This window comes from Aulonocara stuartgranti, assembly GCF_965226115.1.
Source record: "Aulonocara stuartgranti genome assembly, chromosome: 2".
Classification (NCBI taxonomy): domain Eukaryota; kingdom Metazoa; phylum Chordata; class Actinopteri; order Cichliformes; family Cichlidae; genus Aulonocara; species Aulonocara stuartgranti.
The window spans coordinates 17,268,727-17,275,122 of record NC_138940.1 but is presented as its reverse complement, the minus strand read 5'-3'; the positions used below and the strand labels follow the sequence as shown (position 1 = coordinate 17,275,122).

Sequence of the window (6,396 nt, the reverse complement as noted above, 5' to 3'; positions counted from 1 at the left end):
CTACCGCCGATCACTCCGTGCATGGGGCTAGACGGCCAACACGTTAACGAGCTAACTGCGCTAACACACTAGTTCACACCAATGTAATTGAGCATTGCATGGCACATTCAACATACTGTTTTACTTTAGTCCATGACTCGCTTACCTTCAGGGTCATACGTCACATGAAAACCAAAATAATTCCAAACGCCAGATCTGAATGACGTTCAATTTGCCTGTTGCAAGGAGAGCTTAACTTCTGTCTCGCTAGCTTGCCCTGCGCTCTTCCCTCTGACTATGCTGTCTGTGTTGAGCGCTCAGTGGATCTGCGCTCGACAGTGCAGCCTAGGCGGAGTAGTCGAACACAGATTCACTGAGCGCTCAACACAGACAGCATCGTCAGAAGGAAAATTGATAAAATAAATTACAAATGTTGTATTGTTCGATACATATGCGTACCGAACCGAAAGCACTGTATCGAACGGTTCAATATCGATACGAATATCGTTGCACCCCTAGTGTTTATGGGAATTTTTGACCATTCTTCCAAAAGTACATTGTGAAGCCAGACACTGATGTTGGAAAAGACACACACACACACACACACACACACACACACACACAGAATATAAATACAAATCTGTGTAGACAAATACACACTGTCTGCTGTATTTGTACGTGTATACTGGTGTACGTGTGACTCATCACTCTGATGCATTGCATTGAGCTTGATGATGTAAGGCTTTGATGCAGTTGGTCCATTCCATGACGCGGTTTATGCACTGTTCTTGAGCTAATCTGAAGACCACATGAAATGTGGAGGTCTGTAGCTACTGCCTTTGCAGAAAGTTGGTGATGTCTTCACACTACGCGTCTCAGCATCAACTATTGTAATACCACTAACAGCTGACAGTGGAATATTCAGTAGTGGGTAAATTTCACAACTTGAAGTGTTGCACAGGTGGCATCCTATCACGGTACCACACTGGAATTCACTGAGCTTCTGAAATTTAAGGCGACTTGTGATTTAGTGCTGTATAAATAAAATTGAATTCAAATGAAATTGAATTGAAATAGAAGCAGTCTGCATGTCTAGCTGCTTGATTTCATAAACCTGTGGACATGGAGGTGACTGGAACACCTGAATTCAATGATTTGGATGAGTGAGTGAATACTTTTGGCAGTATAATGTATGCCCCATTACCCTAATTTTAATATTAATAATAAAAATAAAAAGCTTAAAGCTTAAAAGCACTATTTACGTTTGTGGTTTAAACTGGCATCTTCATTCAGCTTAGCGTCTGTCTTTTTAAAGGTTTTTGATTGGCTCAATGGTTTGCTCCATTTTCTTCATTAGCTCAATGTGAACAAAAGAGGAAGAAAGCTGTTTTTCATTCACTGCTGTTCACTGAGTGAACACACACACACGGTTTATTTAGCACGCATGGATACATGGTAACTGATGGGGCTTTGCACTGCGGTCTGTTTAGCTGTCTGAGTGTGTAAACAGCAGAAAATATAGCCCTGCATCACAGATATGACAGCAGCTTCATATTACAAGCATGAAAGGATTAACAAGAGACTGCTTGAGTCAATGAAATTACATTAATGATTTAGAAAAAAAGCTTAATGATTGCTGTAGGGGAGGATGGAGCGTGTGTAAATGAAGGAACTGAGGTCTGATGGATTGAATGATTAGAGGTGTGTGTTGGACATCAGCTGACCTACAGAGTGAGGTACTTCATGTTTGTGTTCGAGCAAACAAATCAGTTCATGTGTTAGTGAACTGATGAATAAGCTGAGATATAAATTAATGAAAAAAGAAATGAATGGGGATGCAAATAAACTGCTGTAACAGGTAGCTGCTGTTCAAAAGCAAGAGAATTACGAATCTTGTAAGTGGTTAGAACGATGATTTAAATCAATAAACCGAGCGATCGTAGGACTGATGTATGACTGATGCTCGAGCTGCATCACTAAAAGTCTTTATTTGAATGTAAGGTGGAAGCTGAGTTCAGCTGGAGCTTAGTGAAATTGGAAGTGGAGCAGAGGTCTGTGTGCCCGCTGTCAGCAGGGCCAGATGATGCTTTGCTGTATCAGGCAGGTCTGCAGGGAAAGGTGATTCAAGATGGATGAAAAATGATTCTTTTAACCTCCTGTTAACTCTTCTCCACCTAGGCAGGGGCGGAGGTCTCATCTGCAGCCAACCTGAGGCTTCTGCTATCGCACCCTGACATGTATATATGTCAGCACTCTCTGTGTCCCCAAATGGATGTGACCCGCATACATACCTAATCTGCTGTGGATCCACGAGGTTGAATCATGTGGAAATGATGTTACTGAGGTTACTGTGCTTAATATTCCTGGGTAAGTGTGAACTAAGATGCCCTGTTTCACATACAAATAAACTCTAAATTTGTCTTTTAGAGTTCATGTGGATAAATTTATTAGTGCTGGACCCCCAAGAAGTTGATTCTGTTTATCTGGACAGTTCATCCAAAGTTCAACTCTCCTTTCCAGCATCCTGACGTGTCAGTAGGATTAAGGAGGTCCTCGAAGTATTCCTTCCACCGCCCAACAATATCCTCAGAGCACCACTTTCCCCTCCTTAGTCGCCTCACAGTTTTCCAGAATCTTCTTGAGGCAGTCCAAAAGTCTTTTTCCATGGCCTCGCCAAACACCTGCCACACCTGTGTTTTTGGTTCTCTTCACCTCTGGTGTCCATCATCTTGGGGGTTACCATCACACAAACACCTTGCGGTGGTTCAACAGCTTCAGCAATGGAAGTGCTGGTGTAGCTGTTGCTGTTCTGTGAGTCTATTGTGCAAGTGGTGTGATATGCCCATGTAGAAAGGACGGCACTGCAACGATGGACTTGCCCTTACTCTGGGCTCCCTCTTTATTCTGGCAACTGGTACAAAGAAAACAGCACACAGTCTTCATTAACAGCGTGCAAAGCAACTGCAACATTCAGTTCTGTTAAAAAGAATTAGAACAATTACAATCTCATAGAGAAGCATTAGAGCTGAGTGCAAGTCAAAAAGCACCTGACTAGCTAACGAGTATTAGCTTAGCATGGTAACTAAAAATGCTACTCGTGAATAAAGTTACTACCCATGCATCAAAATGCCTGTAACTTTCAGGATACATGCTAGTACTGCTTACAATCAGAATACATGTTGACAATTACCACTATAAGAATGTTTTCATTAGTACAATTACAAAATTGACAACAGTATCGCTCACTAGCACCTACCACCAGCTTGGGAGTTTTTTTCCTTTGCTGAGGCATGCGCTGTGAAACAATTTAGAACCTTAACAGTTGCAGTTGCTGTGTTTGTCCACCAGGTGGCTCCAACTATTCACAAAGCACATCAATTTTGAGGAAATTCATTAAGCTACTTTCTAACTCTGTTACACTGGACATGGTCCATTCGGACTCAATGTCCCCAGTCTCCCTCGGAATGCTTTCGGAGCTCTGGCGGAGGTGGGACGACCTCCTCATCTACAATCTTTTTGTGTTTTCTCTTTTAGCATCATACTGCAGTAATATAAAAAATACATCAACCATCTTTTTAACAGAAAACTGGTGGAGATTACACAGCTGTTTTAAGCTTTTTGAGCTGCAATACTGTGCAAAAGTCTTCAGCCACCTCATTTCTTCATCACATCAGTGGCGTGTCTAGAAGATTTTTGTTGGGGGGGCCAGGTAGGGGCACAGATTTGGAGAAGGGTGGCAGATGTAATTGGCAGATAATGTTTAAAAAAAATTCTACCAACCGTTAACCATAATTCAATAACCCTATAAACCTAACAACCGAATGCACTTTTAACTCTTATCAGAATGAGATTTTAACCACTACGGTGCAAAGTTTTTAGATACTGCGTTGATAAAGTACAAGAGATACAATCAGTGTTTATTCAGCAGTCAAGGACATCAATATTTGCATAGTATTTTTACTGACATGTAGTGCACATATGTCTTGGGCAAAAACATTTTTGAATATTAAAATACAAACATTTGTAACAAACAATTGACAAATTAGCCAATGCCAATGTAAAACTTTATCTTCTTTTTTTAATAGGCAGATAATCTTCTCACAAACTGGTGTTTGATTTTGAAACAGGAAAAAAGTGGGGAAACAACTGAAAAGACTAACATTTGAATAAAACCTGAAAGCAAGTAAATACTTTCTATGCTGCCTTATGGTAAACTTTGGTAATATTGATGTATAAAGAACAACACTGGCTGATGATGAAATACAGTCAGCTGGCATGGTGACACTGCCAGTATTAACCTGCAGGAATGGACTGGGACAGAAAATCGGGCAGTTTGACTAGAGACCGGCCCACCAGGTATTAAAGCCATAAAGACTTTGACTGAAAACAAACCCTGTTGTGACAGTGATGTACAGTCTTGTTGGTATATGTATGATTTCTATACATTTTACGTCAGATAAAAACTTTGGTTGTAAGATTTAGATAATTATTTAATAAAAGCGAGATATTTTAAATGAGAATAAGAAAGAAAAGTATTTCTTTGTGCCCCCCTCTCCCTGTTAATGCCCTACCTGCCCCCCTGGCAAAACTTTGCTAGACCCGCCCCTGTACATTTCCCAGCTCTCAGCTGTTTAGAAAAGGATCCTGGTGTTATTTGTCTCTCAGAAACAGTTCATAACTTCCCTTCAACTCATTCATGTGAACTAAAAGGTAAACCTGTTTCTCCATCACCTGTTCAGCTCTGATGATTCAGTAAGGACATCTCCCGGTTTCATCCTCATGTTTCCCTCTCACCACATATCCAAACCGACATCATGACCAGCAGCTTTACAGCTGTGGCTCCAGCAAACATCAGCTGATATTAGAAATTAATATAATATTAAATAAATTCTAACAACAGCTGATCAAGCTTAAACGTGCTGCTGTTGTTTAGCGCGACATCTGCTGGTTTCCTCTTTCTGGCGCAAAGTGGGCGATAAACAAACAAGAGAAAAAAGCCGATCAGCTGATCATTGATCAGTTTCATGATTGAAGTAGCAACAGGAGAGGGAGGGGAGAGAATGAGAGAAGAAGAGGCAGCTGTAAAGACAGAATAACTCCAGCTTTGTGTCTTTTCTTCATTATAGCGAAAGTACGGGACAAACTGCGTCTCTTCTCAGCTCAATACGAAACGCGTAATATTTTCTATGAATGAGGGACCATTCCATTTTTTTAAGGAGCCGTTGGCAACTCTACTAACTAACCTTATGAATAAAATAAAGTTCACTATCAGTAACATCATAGCACCCACCCAGCTGTACTGTATAAAAACTCCGTCAAGCTGGCTAGAACGCAGTACGAGTTATTGCAACTGACAGTAAAAAGTCAGCAACATGAAAATAAACTCCACCTAAACTTGGTTTATATCTGACCCAGATAGACTGCAGGTCATAACTTCTTACCTGAAGTTCAGTTCACCTGACACTCGGACTGGTGGCTGCCTCGGGGCTCTCCTCCTGCCTCCCCTTCCCTCATCCACCTGCTGGCCTCTGTGGCAGCCCTGCCATAGCCACCACCAAACAACTGAGTTATTTTTACACATCGACCTGCATCTGGCCAATCCACCACCTCTCATTGTTCATGCCATTACAAAAAAAATAAAAAATAAGTCACCAGGTATATGCCCGGTATGCCCGATGGCCAGTCCAGCTATGTTAACCTGCAACCAAATCTGCAGCTCCATACAGCAATGTTACGACTTAGATTACATCTTATAACTCATAACTCTTATGTTAGCTGCCCTCAGTAGCATACTGTCTGAAATATTCCACAGCTGCAATAATTCTTTAAGTGTTTTTTCCTTGGTATTCTAATTTCACCGAAGTTTACTAAACTCAACAAACTTAATATTACTTACCGGGACATTTATTCTGTCCTCATTTTCTTTCACCGAAAAATTGTTTCCTGCAGTGCTGTCTTTCGTGCTTGGCTCTCCTACCTTTGCTAACGTGATGCACACAGCGCAGAAGCCGATGCTGCATTCACTTACACTCGGATATCTGAGCTTCACCGTGAAAACATAATCGTACATTTGATATTTGATTGAATTTTATTGTTTTGCCTTTGGAGTGGCACCTGGGGTGGCCAGTCTGGTTGGGGGGGGGGGGGGGGGGGGGTGGCCTGTGCCCCCCCAGGCCACCCCGCTGGACATGCCACTGCATCACATTCCTTAAGCTGATCCATCTACTGTGATGGAGTATTAGAGCCACATTAAGACTATAAAGCCATAATGTGGACATTAAAGCTGTTCTTTCAAGTCAAACAACTGCTGTGGCTGCTACATACTCCACGATGGCTTGAGTAAATGAGTTAGTGAAACAACTTGATGTTGAGCTGTCTTATTGTGTCTTTATACAACATCATACCTCCTCTGATATG

At 41.5% G+C, this 6,396-nt stretch overlaps 1 long non-coding RNA gene across 1 annotated transcript; it reads right to left on the bottom strand.

Annotated features, from left to right (window-relative positions):
• Positions 1-1,254: 1,254 nt before the first annotated feature.
• LOC309717567 lies at positions 1,255-5,956 on the bottom strand. Its single transcript, XR_014279739.1, has 3 exons — positions 5,876-5,956; positions 5,421-5,518; positions 1,255-2,890 (listed from the first exon to the last, which is right to left on the bottom strand). It is a non-coding gene; the product is annotated as an uncharacterized lncRNA (long non-coding RNA).
• Positions 5,957-6,396: the final 440 nt, after the last annotated feature.